The sequence below is a fragment of the Lithobates pipiens genome, unplaced genomic scaffold (genome assembly GCF_037356315.1).
Source record: "Lithobates pipiens isolate NorthernLeopardFrog02 unplaced genomic scaffold, aLitPip1_a1.2 Scaffold_16, whole genome shotgun sequence".
Lineage (NCBI taxonomy): Eukaryota > Metazoa > Chordata > Amphibia > Anura > Ranidae > Lithobates > Lithobates pipiens.
This window is the reverse complement of record NW_027507748.1, coordinates 380121455-380141651: the sequence shown is the minus strand read 5'-3', so window position 1 is coordinate 380141651 and position 20197 is coordinate 380121455. Positions and strand designations below refer to the sequence as shown.

Here is a 20197-nt window from a genome sequence, read left to right as displayed (position 1 = left end):
TTCTTTTGGTTGTATTTAATCATCACTGAGTTTTTAATTTTTTGCTAAATACATGAAAAAAGACCAAACATTTTGAAAAGCTGCACTGATGAGACTGCACTGATGGGCACTGATGAGGCAGAAGTGATGGGCATTTATGAGGCAGCACTGATAGGGCTGCACTGATGAGGCTGCACTTACAAGGCTGTACTGATGGGCACTGATGAGGTAGCACTGATGGGCACTGATATGGCTGCACTTACAAGGCTGTACTTATGGGCACTGATGAGGCAACACTGATGGGCAATGATGAGGCTGCACTGATGAGGTACTGTAATGACTCCCGTTGTGCCCGGCGCCCCCCCATCCCCGCCAGGCTACACCACTGGGGCTGACAAATACCCAGGTGCCAGGATGCCATTTCTAGTTGCAATGGCAACCTGGGATTTGTCGATGCCCTGCCCTTACATGTACCCAGTATATTGGCTGGCCTCAGGTAATACACAGAGATGAAACATATTCTCCTACATAAGTTGTCCCTGTTTATCTGCAGTCTTCTCTTTTCTACATCCATTCAGAGTTCAGAATTTATAAAGCTTGTCTGAACTGCGAAATACAAATAGGCAAAAAGCTGAAATTATACACTGCAGAGCTCAGTGAGGAAAGTTGAGAGCTTTTTGGAGGGAAGGGACACAGGGACACACCCCCCTCCCCCCATTCACACAGCACACGGGAACAGAGCTGAGGCTGTCAATTAGCTGCAGGTCCCTCCCCTGTCACCTTTTTTCTCTTGGTGCCAGGAAAACTTGTCAGAAGTAATTCATGCAGATAGCAGAGGAACAAGGGAACAGAGAGAAATTACACTTAGGGCTCATGTACACTGCAGCTCAAAAAGGGCTGTTTTTACAGACATTTGAGCTTTTATTTTTCTGCCTCTAATGCACACTGCAGCTCAAATAAGCTGCTCCTATGTGCGTTTGAGCTTTTTTGAGTTTTTATCCCCACCTGAAAACTCCTCTCCATGTTAGCCATAGTGCTCTTAATTGAGTACACACTATAAAGGAACATGCTTTACTCGTAATCCATGTTTGAGGTTTACAACCACTTTTTACCCTCCTCTTTTCTCTTTTCCTCTTTTCTAACCTAAGGGCTTGTTTACACAAGCCCAAAGAGGCGTACACCATACAAAAAATATATTGTATATTGTCCAGGAGTCACAGGCGTTTGCATATAGCAACCTGTACAAATCAATGTCAGACTGCATCTGTATGTTGGTAACCACACATCCGAGCTTTACTTGCAGACAGGGACACAAGTGCACCAATGGACACAGGCAGTTTGCATCCAGGGATGTTCATTCATCCTGTGCACATGTAATTGCTGAAATGTGTGGTTACCAGCGTACAGATGCAGTCTGTCATTGATTTATTCAGGCTGCTGCCCGCCTGTGTATGCAAACATCTGTGACTCCTGGGTGCAGAAATATATGCTTCTGTTGACCATGTACAGCCCTTGGTGGCCATGTGAATGAAGTCTAAGTATGCATAGACATCTTGTAGTTCTGCACAATAATGTCTCTTTTTTTTTTTTTTTTTTTTTAACAAAATACATCCTAAATAACTCACAACGCTTTCTTCTTAAAGCTGCTTACTCCCCATCAGTATCACTTTCCCGAACTTCTAGGAGGGAAGTACCGTAAGCACAGTATATGTCACAGAAAGGTTACATGATCGCTCCTCATGCATCCACAAAGCATCCTAAAAACAGTAAATTACGCATTTCAAATGCTCTTTTTTATGTTTTTGTAGAATGCTGCCATACATAGTATGTGTGATATCTACTGCCAATGCCTGTCAATCACCATGGAGAGGAGTTGCTGGAAACAGCTTTCATTCTGGACTTCTGAGCTGCGTGTGTAGACTCCTCACCAAGGAGAGTGAAGGGAAAATTAAAAAGAAGCCTGAGACTGCACACAGAAGGCAGACATGAAAAAATGCAAGTGCAAACAAATGTTGCCGTATATCATGTTTTATGTGGAGGGTTTAAAATTGGACTACAGTTTCACCTTCAATCCTGCACAGTTGTACAGATTTCTCTTTTAAACTGAAATTGCTTACTCAGATTTCACTTCATACTGTGAGCTTCTCTCAGTGTTCATTTTAAGCTGCAGCTAGTCAGATAGAAAAAGCATAATTTCTTTGCTGGAGGACATCCAGCATCATCTTGCCTGGCATAGAGGTGAGAGAGAGAGGAGAGCAGGCACATGTCCGCTCTCCTCCCCTTCTTGTTGCTGACCCGGAGCTGATGTGTGACGTCACTTTCAGGTCCGCGTTGACAGTTTCCCCAGCCATCAAGGCCAACAAAGAATGTAATGCCGTGCGATGTGCATTGCATTACAGTCAGTGAAGCACAGGGGAGACATGCAGGGTCTTTTAGACCCCAGATGTTTCATTAAGAGAACCTGTTCCCTATTCGAGTGGAATTTTTTTTTATTTATTTTTTATTGTAGAAAATAAGTTACACCCAAGCACATAACCTCCCCCCCCAAAAAAAAGAATTGGGACACCCCCACGTTTACGCATGCACAAACGCATGTGGTGGGGCACCTACACCTGAAACCCTTGATTGCGATCCATGTTGCATACCACCGCACATACTGGAATGAGAGCAATAATTCTAATGCCAGACCTCCTTGGTAACGCTAAACTGATGACCTACAGGGGGCTTTTAATATGTCGCCTATGAAAAATATAGGATAATGAGATTTGTTGTTATTTCACAGGCATACGCAAATTAAAGGTTTGACATGTTGGGTATCTATTTACATGGTGCAACCTCGGCTTTTATATTTTACCAAAAAAAAAAAAGGTAATTTACTGCATTTTTGTGCCCCCTAAAATTAACTTTTGGTGTGTTTTTTACTCAAATTTTGTGTTTCCTAAACCTTAGCAGTAAGTTGTAACTACCTCTATTTTATTCTCTAGGGTGTCTGCTTTCAGAAAATGTATATTTTTTGGGGGGGTTTATATAATCTTCAGGCCTAAAATGTTTTTTTAAATGTGTGCAAAAAACGTAAAAACGGCTCTGGCTGTAAAAGGCTTAAAGTGATTGTTAGTTTTTTTTTTAAAATAACAAACATATCATACTTACCTCCACTGTGCAGCCCATTTTGCACAGAGTGGCCCCGAACCTCGTCTTCTGGGCTCCCCTGGCAGCTCTCGCGGCTCCTCACCACAGTAGATAACCCCCTAGGAGAAGCACTCTCCCAGGGGGTTACCTTGTAGGCGCAATCCCGAGTCCAGCATTAACCATCCATAGCTGCCAAATGTATGACACAGCCCTGCCCTCGGCGCCCGCATCATTGGATTTGATTGACAGCAGCGGGAGCTAATGGCTGCACTGCTATCAGTCTATCCAATCATGAGCTGAGAACCCCCGGGCAGAGGGACGGCAGGTTCCCGCCGGATGAAGTTCCAGGGCTCAGGTAAGTAAAACGGGGGGGGGGGGGTGCTGGGGAGCCGGGTACTGGCAAGTATTTTTTAAGGTGAAAAAACATGAGGGTTTACAACCCGTTTAAAGCAGGGGTAGGCAACTTGGGGCCTTCTAGCTGTTGTGGAACTACATTTCCCATGAGGCATTGCAAGGCTGGCAGTTACAATTACTCCCAGAGGCATGATGGGACTTGTAGTTCTGCAACAGCTGGAGGGCCCCAGGTTGCCTACCCCTAGCTTAAAGTATACGTTCACTTTCGGGAACATGTTACATGTTCTATCTGTAAGCTTTGTTAGTTAAGAAAAAATTGCTAACTCCTAACTTTTTTTAGCTCCCCCTGATTCAAAGCAAATTTGTCAAGCCCTGTAGTAGCATGTTGATGATTAGTAGAGATGAACCAGGAAAATCAAACTATAACCAGAACCTTTGTTTTGTTTTTTAACACATTAACTACCAGATAGCTTGGGCAGTGGCCATCGACATTGTCATCATCTTGCAATATATTCCACAAGCCATAATCTCCACTCAAATTTTCCAAATCAGATGCTCACCGGAGTCAGAAATTGCACTGTGATTCCACACGCTGTAATTTGCAGCCAATTAAAACACACTAATTGCCTGTCACAATCACAGCAGGCATGGGTGGCTTGGTCGGTGCAGGTATCTCAATGTATCTAAAAACAAGAAGAATGAGGTCTCTAAACAACATAAATTAGTCTTTAATTTCTATAGATGAATATATATATATATATATATATATATATATATATATAATATAATATAATATATATAGATAAATAATATATATTGAACAACTCCAGTTTATGGAGATATGTGAGGGGAAAGTGTTTCCTTTAAAAAACAAAGAATACAATGGATGTGTCTCCTTTATTATTCCATTAGTTCTACCAAGCAGTTAATGATTGACACCAAAAACACTGCTATCTGCTAATTTTCTATTAGGCTTTGAAAATAATCCTTCTTAAAATAACCCATCAAATTATGCAGAGCACCTCCTTGAGCACAGCGTAGGCTACCCAGGCTGGAATAATTGCTGGTGCCTCCCATACAGCCTGCTCCTCGCTCTTCACAATGCTGTGTAAATCTTCAATTACTTCGCTCCAAAAAGGCAGGCAACTTCACTGTACCATCCCTTCCATCTATGGGATTTGTTACTTGGCACATCAGTTACAGGAAAGGTTCCTTTTTAAATGACTGCCTCAATGTAAAGAATCCTCCACATTGTTTCAACATGAACAAAAATTGAAACAGGACCATCGTCCATGCTGTGCTTTAAAATTATCCACACGTGTCTCCGTATATAATAAAAGTATGGCCAGATAGAACTACATGGATAAAGCATTCTCTGATGCCTTCTACAGTTACTTTCCAACAAGCGAATTTCTTCAGCAACAAACCTGGTTCAAATAGTTGGCAATGTGTCCTCATTGTAATACAATACAGTACTGTGACAGTAGAAGCCTCCAGTTAATTATTGCCCTATTATCCTATAATCACAGGTAACTGCACTTATTTCCAAATGAAGGAAAGAAACACATCAAAGCAAGACGGAAGGGTAGAGAATGGGATCTGCTCTGAGGAAACCTCCCCCCCCCCCCCCCACCCCTGACTTATTATGGAACCAGTGAATACATGGAGCTGTCAGGAAAAACAAAAAAGCACCTCTGGGATTTGTGCATCTAAACATAAGGCAGCAGCTGTTTGGCAACATTGCTAAAGTCTGAACGGCAACTGCAATACTAAAACCTGCAGCCCTTTAAAGCAGTGATTAACAAAAAAAAATGAAGCAGGGAGTAAAAACATGGGCTCATGCAATACAGAGATCTACATGGGGTTTTTCTGGCATCCTACATACGAAAAATCATGTGATGGTCCTTGGAGTGCTTCCGTTTATACCATAAAATGGTCACATTCATAAGGCTAGGTTCACACCTTTGTGTTTCCTTTTTCAAGTATGCACTAGAACATACACATACAATACACTAGATACAAAAGAACAAACTATTTCTCCAGTGCTCAAAAGGGCAGTCACCAGACTGGGATTTAATGCATGATCTATGTTTCCTCTGGGACAATGCTTCGGAGATGCAGCCCTACTCAGACAAGGGAATCGAACTATGCACTGTAAAAGAACACACAGGAGGCAAAAACACCTAGTGCATTACCCAAGGTTTATTTAAAGAAACCAAATAGCCAAATGAATACTCACAAAGGACAGAAGTAACACATAACAACAATCCCCAATGGTCAATCAATGTGGCAATGAGTGACCCGACTATTGGCAATGTCAGCAGGCTTTATGGATACAGTTACTTTTCATTACACGAGTATTGCACTAAGCATTTGGGCCCCTGTGTACTCTTTTCCTTTTTCTAGTGTTCATTTAACCCATTTCTCAATGTGTTGAATGTGCATTTACATATTTTCCTTGTTCAATAATTTTATTGAATTATCATTTTTCAGAGGTAATAATCTTAGATGTAACATTTTAAAAAGTACAGAGAAGTTTGCCACAGCTAAAGTACAAGATTTAAAGATGTACATACAAAAAATACAGGATTCACTGATAGTGAAAGTTATACGTATGTGTACAAGCCCTGGATTTGGCTGTGAGACAAGTGTTCAAATTTAGGAAGGTATCCATCTTAATTGCATAAGGTGTTTGTGGGGCAGATGAGAAAGGAAGAGAGAATTGAAAGGAGTAGGTGAAGAATAGAGGGAATGGGGTATAGGTAAGAAGGGGTAAAAGGGGAGTTGGATGGGGGGGGGGGGGGGGTACCTGGGTAGTGGTGGCAGTTTTTTTATGGATTACATCAAGGTTTCCCAACTAGAGTTTCTCCAGAGGTTGCTGGGGGTTCCTTGAGCAATGAGCAATATCTGCCTCTCAGATAAGTTCCCTATAAAAACAATCATCTTTTTAGCTATCTATAAGGTTTTAATTCATAACAGTGTCCACAAGTGTAAGGAGCATTCTTCCCACTAGCCATCACACGAATGTATCACAAGTTGTAGATCTAATCATTTAGTAGGGGTTCCCTGAGGCTGGAACATTATTTCAAGGGTTCCCATTGTGTTGAAAGGTTAAGAAAGGCCAGGGTTATATCATCATGGTTCCAATATTCTGCGGTCAAAATTTCGCAGGAGATCAGTTGTGAAACAGGGGTCCCAGACTAGCCAGAATTTGGGCATAGTGTTCTGTAGCCATGGTATCAGCTTTTCATTGATCCAAGTCCAGTGTACTCTGGTTCTAACCTCTGAGATAGGATTAGTGGTGACAAGCAGGCCAAAGGCTGTAAGGATGTGAGTCATAAGGGTGAAATGGGACTTAGAAATTCCCTCGGGTTTGCGGTTTAATGGGGCCTCAGGTGGTTTCAGTGCGGGAGAGGGACAAAAAAAAGGTGTGGAGAAGTTTCTGTCAAAAATGTTGGACCGCATTGACATGTTTTCAATGAGTTTTCATGTGTCGTGTGTTTTTGTAAGCCAATATAAGTCCATCCAGTTCCAACTATTTTAGTTTATTACCAGGGGCTGAAAATGCATGTAAAGTGTATCATGCATGTGTTATTATTGACTGCAAAGGACCTTAAAATTGATGAAAGTGGATTAAAAAACTGGACCTGCGCTATTTTCAAAGACATAGCACAACGCAGTGCTCAGATGTGAACAGGCTCTTGGGGCATTTATCGAAACCAAAGCAGACAGAATCTGCAGCAGATGTGCATGGCAACCAAGCAGCTTCTAGCTTTCATTTTCAAAGCTGAATGAAGATAGAAGCTGATTGGACACTATGCACAGCTGCACCAGTTCTGATAAATATTACTGTTATCTATCTATAACGTTTCCTTTGGTGACACATGCATTTTTCCGATTAATGCATAAAGTGATTGTAAAATCTTGGGGTTTTTTTTCTATAAAAATAACAAATATGTTATGCTTGCCTTTCCTGTACAGTGGTTTTGCACAGAGCAGCCCAGATCCTCCTCTTTTTGGGTCCCTCAGAGGAACTCCTGGCCCCTCCCTCCTGTTGAGTGCCCCCACAGCAAGCGGCTTGCTATGGGGCACCCGAGCTGAGTCACAGCTCCCTGTGTCCATTCAGACATGGAACCCCGGCCCGGCCCCGCCCCTCTCTCTCCTGATTGACAGCAGCAGGACCCAATGGCGCTGCTGCTGTGTCCCAGCCAAACAGGAGAGGAGACGAGCACACAGAAGGCTTTTTATCTTAATGCAGAGAATGCATCAAGATAAAAACCTTCTGACTTTGCCACCCCTTTAAAACACAAATGTGAGATGGCCTAAAATTCCTCCTTCTTTTCTTCACCTCAGATTTCAATCCCAGCATGAGCATGCAATAGTCCATAAAATGCTTCTGTTTCCACACTTATGTGTCCATAAGGGCTGGTTTCACAGTGGAACAGTACGATGTTGACACATAGGGGGTTGTTTTATGAAAAGGCAAATCCACTTTGCACTGACAGTGCACTTGGAAGTGCAGTCGCTGTAGATCCGAGGGGGACATGCAAAGAAAATAAAAAACAGCATTTTAGCTTGCACATGATTGGATGATAAAATCAGCAGAGCTTCACTTCATTTCAGATCTACCCCTTAGATTTAGAGCGACTGCACTTCCAAGTGCACTTGCAGTGCAAATTGGATTTGCCTTTCGTAAATAACCCCCACAGGCACATGGGCTACAAATTGCCCTGGAATGCACAAAAAGTAGCACAGGCACTACTTTTTACATTTGGTGCCTGTGAATGTGCCTCATCTGCTCTCTACTTTTGGAGTGCCATTAACAATACATTGGCACCCACGTGCAAATCGCAAAGGGCTGCACGTTCACCTGCGGTACAGACAATGCCTTTCTTACACCGCGTTTTTGGTGTGAATTGGCTCCAAAATGCTCACATCTATAAAATTCTTTTTCTGTTCCTCTCGGTTCTCAATCCCAGCACATACACGTGTACCCAAGCAAATAACGCAGGAATCACGGAGGCAGAATTTTCTACTTTCATTTTACACAACTGAACACAGCGCAAGATAAGGGAGCATGGCAAAGATCGGACACCTTCTATACAATACAGCCGTAAAAACGATACTCTGTACGCATCTGAACGCAGCGCTTCCTACGGCCATGTGCACGAGCCTCACTGCGCACCTATTAACATGATGATGATGATGTATTTACACACATATACAGTATATATATATATATATATATATATATATATATATATATATATATATATATATAATAAGGTCTAGCTTTCAGTGGTCCCATGGCATAAATCCTGTGCCAGGCATGCAAAATCTTTATCAGTGAGAGGTGTCTGCCATCCCTTGGATGTGGTCCTGATCCAGTCATGCTGATTGCAGTGTGAGGAGAAGAAGAAGACATTATACAGATCCCAGCTAGCACTGTTCTGTATCCTCTCATAACCTCCCTTGCACTGTCAGGGCTGCACTGTACCCAGAGCCCTCAGCCACCTGAAGGCAGCCACTGAGAAGAGCCCTATTTAGCTGTCCATGGCCGTGTGTTGTCCCCCGTGCTGTATGTCCTGTCATGGTGCAGTGCCTCTCCGTCTTACCTGCTCCTGTAGAAGGATGGTGAAGCAGGAAGTGGGGGCTCTAGTGGTGCTCCATGTAGAGGAGGATGATACACATATGAGTGAGGAGGAGTGTGTATGTGTGTGTGTGTGATGGGCGCTCCTCCTCCCTTCTCCTGTGTGAGCGGCTGTGGCACCGCCCGGCAGGCTGTGAGTATGTGTGTGTAGGCTTCCTCCTCGTCCGCCTCCCTCCTCTGGCTCAAGGGCTCTTCTGAAATATTTCATGCCATCTCCTTGTCATCTTCAGCCTCCTTATAATGTGTCCTTATTTAAAGTCCAAGTGTAGCTTTTCACTTGCCCTCGGTGCTTTCACAGAGACTTCCCTTTTACAATAAACCTTCCCCCTATTCCACTCAGCATGCAGGCATTTCATAGAAATATGCTGTGCTGACATTCACCAATTTTTCTCACCCATTCTGCTGAAATCACACCCACTCTGTTCATCTATTATTTGCAGCACAGTAATACTGTACATCCCTGTCCCTCTGTAGAGTCAATTCTTTACCTGATATTGCATGCAATATTTGCATTTTTGTTAAAAAAAGATTCATAAAAAAAAAAAAAAAAAAAATCAATTTATTAAAGTACAATATCCATTTTTTGAGGCAAATACAACAATCCGGGGATTAATACAACATTTTCTGGTAAATATATGAGGTAAAAAGAAAATTTGGAGGTAAATAGCGCAAATTTAGTAAATATGTGAGCTAAATACCATAAATTCTGAGGTAAATACCACAAATTTATTAAATATATGAGGTAAGTACCACAAATTCAGAGGTAAATACCACAAATTCAGTAAATGTGTGAGGTATATACTGTAAATTTGGAGGCGTATGTCACAAATTCAGTAAATAGATGAGGTAAATACCGCAAAGTCTGAGGTAAATACCAGAAATTCAGTGAACACTGCAAATTTGGTGGCGAATGCCACAAATTCAGTAACTATGTGAGGTAAACACTGCAAATTTAGAGGTAAATACCACAAATTTTGAAAATAAATGAGGTAATATTGCAAATTTGGAGGCGTATGTCACAAATTTAGTAAATATGTGAGGTAAATGACAAAAATTCAGAGGTAAATACCACAAATTCAGTAAATATGTGAGGTAAATGCCACAAATTTGGAGGAGTATGCCACAAATTCAGTAAATATATGAGGTAAATACCGCAAATTCAGAGGTGTATGCCACAAATTCAGTAAATACAGGCATACCACACGTTTAAGTACACAATGGGGTTTATTTACTAAAGCTGGAAAGTGCAAAATAAGGCTCACTTCAAGTTCTGCATAAAAACCAATGAGCTTCTAACCCTAGCTTGCTCAATTAAGCTTTGGTAATAGAACCTGGAAGCTCGTTGGTTTCTATGCAGAAGGGAGCCAGATTTTGCACTTTACAGCTTTAGTAAATAAACTCCATCGTGTACTTAAAAGTGGGTTATACCTGTATGTGAGCTAAATACCACAAATTCAGTAAATATGTGCTGTAAATATCACAAATTTGGAGGTGAATTCCACATATTCAGTAAATCTGTGAGGAAAATACCACAAGTTTAGTAAATATGTGAGGTAAATACCGCAAATTTCGGAGGTAAATACCACAAATTCAGAAAATATGTGTGGTAAATACTGCAAATTTGGAGGCGAATACTACAAATTCAGCAAATATGTGAGGTAAATACAGAAAATTCAGTAAATATGTGAGGTAAATATCACAAATTTAGAGGTAAAATGCCACAAATTCAGTAAATACGTGAGGTAAATACTGCAAATTCCGAGATAAATAGCACACATTTCATAAATATGTGAGGTAAATATCACAAATTTAGTAAATATATGAGGTAATACTGCAAATTTGGAGGTGTATGCCACAAATTCAGTAAAATGTGAGGTAAATATCGCACATTTGGAGTTAAATACATACGGCCAGGGTTCCATGTCTGAATGGACACAGGGAGCTGTGAATCGACCCGGGTGCCCCCATAGCAAGCTGCTTGCTGTGGGGACACTCAACAGGAGGGAGGGGCCAGGAGTGCCTGTGAGGGACCCGAAAAGAGGAGGATCCAGGCCACAAATTCAGTAAATTATGCTACAAATTCAGTAAATATGTGAGGTAAATACCGCAAATTTGGAGGTGTATGCCACAAATTCAGTAAATATGTGAGGTAAATATTGCAAAGGGTAGGGTAAATACCACGGAAGGGTAAATACTACAAACTTAGTAAATATGTACGGTAAATATCACAAATTCTGAGGTAAATGCCACAAATTCAGTAAATATGTGACATAAATACTGTAAATTTGAAGGAAATGCCACTAATCCAATAAATATGAGAAATAAATACTAAAAATTCAGAGGAAAATATCACAAATTCAGTAAATATTTGAAGTAAAGGGAATCACAGTGGTCACATGACTGTATTAAAAGGATACTGGGGCTGGGCAAGGAGTTTAAAGTCAATTCACTAAATTTAACCACTTGCTTGCTGGGCACTTAAACCCCCCCTCCTGCCCAGACCAATTTTCAGCTTTCAGCCCTGATGCACTTTGAATGACAATTGCGCGGGCATACAACACTGTACCCAAATTACATTTTTATCATTTTTTTCCCACAAATAGAGCTTTCTTTTGGTGGTATTTAATTACAGCTGGGAGTTTTACTTTTTGCTAAACAAACAAAAAAGATGCAAAAAAAAAAAAAAAAATCACGTTTAATAGTTTGTTATAAAATTTTGCAAACAGGTCATTTTTCTCCTTCATTGAAGTTCGCTGATGAGGCGGCACTGATAGGCTGCACTGGTGGGCACTGATAGGCTGCACTGGTGGGCACTGATAGGCATAGTTAAGGCGGCACTAATAGGCACAGATAAGGTGGCACCGATAGGCACAGATAAGGCGGCACTGATGGGCAAAGATGGGCACAGATAAGATGGCATGTATGGGTGGCACGGATGGGTGGCACGGATGGGTGGCACTAAGGGGCACTGATAGGTACCACTGATAGATGGGACTGATGGGCACTGATAGGTGGCACTGATAGGTGGCACTGCTGGGCGGCACTGATGAGCACTGGTAGATGACACTGATGGGCACGGATATGTGGCACTGGGGTGCAGCACCGTTGTTGAGGCAGATTGTGGGCACTGCTGGGTGGCACTGTGGGCACTGCTGGGTGGCACTGTGGGCACTGCTGGGTGGCACTGACGGGGGGCACTTATTTATTAATGAGGTGGCACTGGCAGGGGGCAGGTGGGCACTGGCAGGGCTGGCCGTGATCGGGACTAATGTCCCGATCACGGCCGCCGGTGATCGGCTCTTTTTGACAGCGCGAGGAGGAATAATAGCCGATTACCGGCTCCGTTGTATCACATGATCAGCTGTCATTGGCTGACAGCTGATCACGTCGTAAGGGGTCGGGATCGACCCCTTGCTCGGATCCGTGATCAGACGAGTCTCATAGACTCGCCGATCACAGAGCGTGCCGCGCGCGCCCCTCAGGGGGTGCGCAGGCCACTCGTGCACGTCAATAGACGTAGTCCTGGCAGAGGAGGTCCGCGCTGTAGCCGTCATTTGGCTATACTCTACTGGTTAAAAAAAACCTTCATTATTTATCTCATGGTACAATAAATTTTTTTGGAATGTACAAGATAAAAATTAGGTGAACTCTGCACTGACCAGCAAAAATACAATGTATCAGTGTGGTAATGTTCTGCCCCTTACCTCTGGAATGTAATTATCTAACCACTTCAGTTGCAGAAGATTTTACCCACTTTGTGACCTGGCCATGTTTTGCTATTTAGAACTGTGCTACTTTAACTACTTGCCGAGTTACAGGGGGCGTGTGTGCCCCCGCGGCATGACGCTAGAGCCGATGCGTGTGGCCGGCGGCCGTGATGCCCTTCGGCAACCCACGATCCCTCCTCAGAGAGCCAGAATGGGGATCTGTCAATGTGAACAGACAGATCCCTGTTCTGTCAGGGAAGTAGAGAGAGATCCGCTGTTCCTAGTGATCAGTGATCCCTGTCAGTCCACTCCCCCTACAGTTAGAAACACCTCCCTAGGGAACACTTAACCCCTTGATCGCCCCCTAGTGTTAACCCCATCCCTGCCAGTGACATTTATACAGTAATCAGTGGCTATTTTTAGCTCTGATCACTGTATAAATGTCAATGGTCCCAAAAAAGTGTCAAAAGTTTCCGATCTGTTCCCTGCAATGTCTCAGTCCTGCTAAAAATCACTGATCACCGCCATTACTGGTAAAAAAATAAATAATAAAAATGCCATAAATATATCCCCATTTTTGTAGACGCTAGAACTTTTGTGCAAACCAATCAATACACACTTATTGTGATTTTTTTTTTTTTTTACCATAAATATGTACAAGAATACGTATTGGCCTAAATTCATGAAGAAATTTGGGTTTTCTTTTTTTTTCAAAACAGTTTTTTTGCTTATAGCGCAACAAATAAAAACTGCAGATGTGAGAAAAAAAAGGAGGTCAATTTTGTTTGGGTACAGTGTCGCACGATCGTGCAATTGTCAGTTAAAGCAGCGCAGTGTCGTATCGCAATAAATGGCCTGGTCAGGAAGTGGGTAAATCCTTCAGGGTCTGAAGTGGTTAACTGGTCATACAAGACTATACCCAAACAAAGTTTGTATAAATTTTTTTCGCCTAAATAGAGTTTTCTTTTAGTGGTATTTGATCACCATTGTTTTTTATTGTTTTGTTTTTTACTTTTTGCGATACAAACGAAAAAAGAACGAAAATGTTGGAAAAAAAATGTTTTCTTACTTTCTGCTATAAAACATATCCAACAATCAATACATTTTGGCCAAAGTGTATTCTGCTACTTGTCTTTGGTAAGAAAAAAACTATGATATATACTGTTTATTGGAGTTTTTAATTTTATTTATACTACTATGGCGGTGATCATCAACTTATAATGGAGCTGTGATAGTGCGGTGAGCAATATGACACTAATTGACACTAGAAGGCAACTGACTAACTGCCACTGACACTTAGCCTGCTTTCACACTGAGACTCTTTACAGGCACTACAGTGCTAAAAATAGGGCCTTCATAGTGCCTGTAAATAGTCTCTCCTGTCTCTCCAATGTGAAAACCCAAGTGCTTTCACACTGGAGCGGTGCGCTTGCAGGACAGTAAAAAAAAGTCCTGAAAGCAGCATCTTTTCAGCGGTGTAGGAGCAGTGTATCCTACAGTGAAATCAATGGGGCAGCGCCCTGCTAGTAGCTGAATAGCGCCGCTAAAACAACGGTGAAGCACCGCTAAAAATATCAGTGCTTTATCACGACGCCAACTCGGTGTGAAAGAACCCTAATACAGCGAACAATGCTAATAATATACACTGTCACTATACTAATGACATTGGCTGGGATAGAGATAACATTTAGGGGCGACCATGGGGTTAAATATGTGCTTAACAATGTTTTAAATCGGGTTTTAAATCCTGTGTCTGGGTTTCAGTCCACCTGAAACCCGGAAACATCAGTGACAGTCCTGCAGCACCAGTCCTCCTACCCCCTTCTCCCCTCCTGTCGACTTCCAGTGCTTTTAATTATATTGGTAGGGAGGGCGCTTTAACTGGGATACAGACTAACATAGGGGGATGGTACTGGAGGACAGACTGATGTGGGGGGATTATACTGGGGGGCAGACTGACCTGGGGGATTATACTGGGGAACAGTCTGAACTTGGGGGGAGGGTGTACTGGGGGACAGACTGACTAGGGAGGGATAATATTGGAGTACAGACTGACCTGGGGGGTGGGATTGCACTGGGGGAAAGACCGACCTTTTTTGAGTTAACTATGCTTCTTAATTTCCTCATCATCAGTGTCCCTATAGAAAACAATATAAGGTCTGGTGTCACCAGTAACACACCTCCATCTCTGTAATATATAACAGAAAAAGAGAACATTTTGCCCTGGGACTTTATATGAGGTGAGCACCACTAAGCCAATAAAAGTAACAAGTAACAAGAGTAAGTACAGTATATATTTTTATTCAGTAAAAGTATTACAAGCATTATAGTCATCAAAGAAAGCCACATAGTACAAGGTACATAAAACTGGGTTGAATAAAATTGGTAGTAGTAGTACAATTATGTATGAACAATCACATAACATAACATACAAACATCAGGTGTACCCAACATGTTTCGCGAGTCCCAGCTCGCTCTTCAGGGGTAGATGTGTATGAATTGTACCTACGGTGAAAGAATTCTCTTTTTTTGTTGCATCATCAGTGTCCCGGCAGAGTTTTTCCCATCATCAGTGTCCCCAGCAGAGTTTTCCCATCATAAGTGTCGCCAGCAGAGTTTTCTTCATCAGTGTCCCTGGCAATTTTTCCCATCAGTGTCCCCAGAAGAGTTTTCCCCATCATGTCCACAGCTGAGTTTTCCCTATCAGTGTTCCCAGCAGAATTGTTTCCATTGTCAGTGTCCCCAGCAGAATTTTTCCATTATCAGTGTCCCCGGCAGAGTTTTCCCCATCAGTGTCCCCAGCAGAGTTTTCCCTATCAGTGTCCCCAGAAGTATTTTTTCCATTATCAGTGTCCCCAGCAGAGTTTTCCCAATCAGTGTCCCCAGCAGAATTTTTTCCATTATCAGTGCCCCCAGCAGAGTTTTCCCCATCAGTGTCCCCAGCAGAGTTTTCCTCATCAGTGTCCCCAGCAGAGTTTTCCCCATCAGTTTTCCCTATCAGTGTCCCCAGCAGAATTTTTTCCATTATCAGTGTCCCCAGCAGAGTTTTCCCATCATCAGTCTCCCCAACAGAATTTTCCCCATCAGTGTCCCCAGCAGAGTTTTCCCCATCAGTGTGCCAGTAGAATTGTCCCCATGAGTGTCCCCAGCAGAATTTTTTTCCATTATCAATGTTCCCAGCAATTTTTTTTCCATCATCAGTGTCCCCAGCAGAGTTTTCCCATCATCAGTGTCCCCAGCAGAGTTTTCCCATCATCACTGTCCCCAGCAGAATTTTCCCCATCAATGTCCCCAGCAGAGTTTTCCCCATCAGTGTCCCCAGCAGAGTTTTCCCCATCAGTGTCCCCAGCAGAGTTTTCCCCATCAGTGTCCCCAGCAGAGTTTTGCCCATCGGTGTTCCCAGCAGGGTCTCCTGTACATTTACATTTTATGCCCATTTTCCTCTTGTCACTGTTTGAGCTGACTTTAGCTCTCCTGCACCTCCCGACTCCCGTCAGCTGCTACACACGCAGGCTGTATGGTGGAAGGAATTCTAATGTAAACAGCAGGCGGGAAGACGGGATGTGCCACACTGATTATGTCACCTCCTAGTAGCCAATCCACAGCACAGCAGCCAAACATATTTCAGTGCACACATGCAAAACTAACATTTACCTCCAGCAAGGTAAATGTTTTTAACCACTTGCCGACCGCCTCACGCCGATGTACGTCGGCAGAATGGCACGGGCAGGCATAAGCACGTACATGTACGTGATTTGCCTCCCGCGGGTCGGGGGCCCGATCGGGCCCCCGCCCGGTGCCTGCGGCGGTCGGTTTTCGTTCGGGAGCGATCCCGGACGAGGGGACGGCCATTCATTCATGGCCACCCCCTCGCGATCGCTCCCGACGAATGGAAATCCCCGGTGACATCACTTCCTCTCCTGTAATGTAAACACAGGAGAGGAAGTGATGTATTCTCTCCTCCGTGTCGGTATTTTTCGTTCCGACACGGAGGAGAGCGGATCAGTGAGTTGCGCCAACACATCCCACACACAGTAGAACATGCCAGGCACACTCACACCCCCCCTTTACCCCCCGATCACCCCCCCAATTACCCCTGCCCCCCCAGTCACAGTGACACCAATGTCATTTTTTTTTTTTTTTTTTGCATTGGTGTCATTTGTGACTGTAATAACTGTTAGGGCAGTTAGGGTTAGCCCCCTTTAGTTCTAATGTACCCCCCTAACCCCCCCAATAAAGGTTTAACCCCGTGATCACCCCCCGTCGCCAGTGTCACTAAGGCTGGGTTCACATTGCAGCGGTTTATGAGAACGAATGTGATTCGCACCGCACTGCAGTGCAAATCACATCCGATCTCTGTGCGATTCGAGTTCAGCCATTCGCCGCACCCGCCGCACCCGCCGCAAATTCGCACGGGACCCTTTTTTTGGCCCGCAGCAGAATCGGATCGCATGGGTGTTCACACCATGCGATCCGAGTTTGCAGATCGCACTGCGATATGCGAACTGATCTGGGGGTGTCAGTAACATTTCACTGACACTCCCAGCAGTTCGCATAGGGCAGTGTGAACTGCCGCCGGGAGGCATGCGATGCGGGAACCCGCCGCGGATTCGCGGCGTTTCCGCATCGCTCCAGTGTGAACCCAGCCTAATAAGCGATCATTTTTCTGATCGCCGTATTAGTGTCACAGGTGACGCTAGTTAGGCAGGTAGGTATTTAGGTTCGCCGCAGCTTTTTATAGCGCTAGGGACCCCCATATACTACCGCATAAAGCCCCCTGATTGCCCCCTAGTTAACCCTTTCACCAGTGATCACCATATAACTGTTACAGGTGACGCTGGTTGGTTAGTTATTTTTTTATAGTTTCAGGGCACCCGCCATTTATTACCTAATAAAGGTTTAACCCCCTGATCACCCGGCAGGTGTCATTTGTGACTAATAACTGTTAGGGCAGTTAGGGTTAGCCCCCTTTAGTTCTAAGGTACTCCCCTAACCCCCCCAATAAAGGTTTAACCCCGTGATCACCCCCCGTCGCCAGTGTCACTAAGGCTGGGTTCACATTGCAGCGGTTTATGAGAACGGATGTGATTCGCACCGCACTGCAGTGCAAATCACATCCGATCTCTGTGCGATTCGAGTTCAGCTATACAGATAGTATGGCTGAATTCGTGTCGCACCCGCCGCACCCGCCGCAAACTCGCACGGGACCCTTTTTTTGGTCCGCAGCAGAATCGGATCGCATGGGTGTTCACACCATGCGATCCAAGTTTGCAGATCGCACTGCGATATGCGAACTGATCTGGGGGTGTCATTAACATTTCACTGACACTCCCAGCAGTTCGCATAGGGCAGTGTGAACTGCCGCCGGGAGGCATGCGATGCGGGAACCCGCCGCGCATTCGTGGCGTTCCCGCATCGCTCCAGTGTGAACCCAGCCTAATAAGCGATCGTTTTTCTGATCGCTGTATTAGTGTCACAGGTGACGCTAGTTAGGCAGGTAGGTATTTAGGTTCGCCGCAGCTTTTTATAGCGCCAGGGACCCCCATATACTACCGCATAAAGCCCCCTGATTGCCCCCTAGTTAACCCTTTCACCAGTGATCACCATATAACTGTTACAGGTGACGCTGGTTGGTTAGTTATTTTTTTATAGTTTCAGGGCACCCGCCATTTATTACCTAGTCTCACTAGTGTACCCCTAAATTTAGGGGTGTCTACTTTCTAAAATGGGGTCATTTGGGGGGGGGGGTTTGTGCCATCTTGGCATTTTATGGCCTTCAAAACTGTAACGCCCTTAGAAAGCCTGAAGGCGGTGCTTGGTTTTTGGGGCCCCGTACGCGGCTAGGCTCCCAAAAAGTCCCACATATGTGGTATCCCCGTACTCAGGAGAAGCAGCAGAATTTATTTTGGGGTGTCATTTCACATATGCCCATGGCATGCGTGAGCAATATATCATTTAGTGACAACTTTGTGAAAAAAAAAAAAAGTTTGTAATTTTCCCGCAACTTGTGGCAAAATATAAAATATTCCATGGACTCAACATGCCTCTCAGCAAATAGCTTGGGGTGTCTACTTTCTAAAATGGGGTCATTTGTGGGGGTTTTGTGCCATCTTGGCATTTTATGGCCTTCAAAACTGTAATAGGTAGTGAGAAGTGAACTCAAAAAATTACGCCCTTAGAAAGCCTGAAGGCGGTGCTTGGTTTTCGGGGCCCCGTACGCGGCTAGGCTCCCAAAAAGTCCCACATATGTGGTATCCCCATACTCAGGAGAAGCAGCAGAATTTATTTTGGGGTGTCATTTCACATATGCCCATGGCATGCATGAGCAATATATCATTTAGTGACAACTTTGTGAAAAAAAAAAAAAAAAAAAAAAGTTTGTAATTTTCCCGCAACTTGTGGCAAAATATAAAATATTCCATGGACTCAACATGCCTCTCAGCAAATAGCTTGGGGTGTCTACTTTCTAAAATGGGGTCATTTGTGGGGGTTTTGTGCCATCTTGGCATTTTATGGCCTTCAAAACTGTAATAGGTAGTGAGGCGTGAAATCAAAAATTTACGCCCTTAGAAAGCCTGAAGGCGGTGCTTGGTTTTCGGGGCCCTGTACGCGGCTAGGCTCCCAAAAAGTCCCACATATGTGGTATCCCCGTACTCAGGAGAAGCAGCAGAATTTATTTTGGGGTGTCATTTCACATACGCCCATAGCATGTGTGAGCAATATATCATTTAGTGACAACTTTGTGTAAAAAAAAAAAAAAAAATTTTTTTTTGTCATTATTCAATCGCTTGAGGCAAAAAAATAAAATATTCAATGGGCTCAACATGCCTCTTATCAATTTCCTTAGGGGGTCTACTTTCCAAAATGGGGTCATTTGGGGGGGTTTTGTACTGCCCTGTCATTTTAGCACCTCAAGAAATGAGATAGGCAGTCGTAAACTAAAAGCTGCGTAAATTCCAGAAAACGTACCTTAGTTTGTAGATGTGACAACTTTTGCGCAAACCAATAAATATACAATTATTGACTTTTTTTTTACCAAAGACATGTGGCTGAATACATTTTGGCCTAAATGTATGACTAAAATTGAGTTTATTGGATTTTTCTAATAACAAAAAGTAGAAAATATCATTTTTTTTCAAAATTTGCGGTCTTTTTACGTTTATATCGCAAAAAATAAAAATCGCAGAGGCAATCAAATACCATCAAAAGAAAGCTCTATTTGTGGGAAGAAAAGGACGCAAATTTTGTTTGGGTACAACATTGCATGACCGCGCAATTACCAGTTAAAGCAGCGCAGTGCCAAAGTGTAAAAAGACCTCTGGTCATTTACCAGCAAAATGGTCCGGTCTGAAAGTGGTTAAAAACACCTAGACATTTT

The 20197-nt window shown here is 43.4% G+C and overlaps 1 protein-coding gene across 1 annotated transcript in view; it reads right to left on the bottom strand.

Annotated features, from left to right (window-relative positions):
* Positions 1-9350, bottom strand: part of RAI2 (retinoic acid induced 2) — a 149217-nt gene extending 139867 nt beyond the window's left edge. The window contains exon 1 of the mRNA XM_077482211.1: positions 9078-9350. The gene's annotated coding sequence lies outside the window, so the exon portion shown is untranslated. The remainder of the gene's footprint in view (positions 1-9077) is intronic.
* Between the last annotated feature and the right edge of the window lie 10847 nt (positions 9351-20197).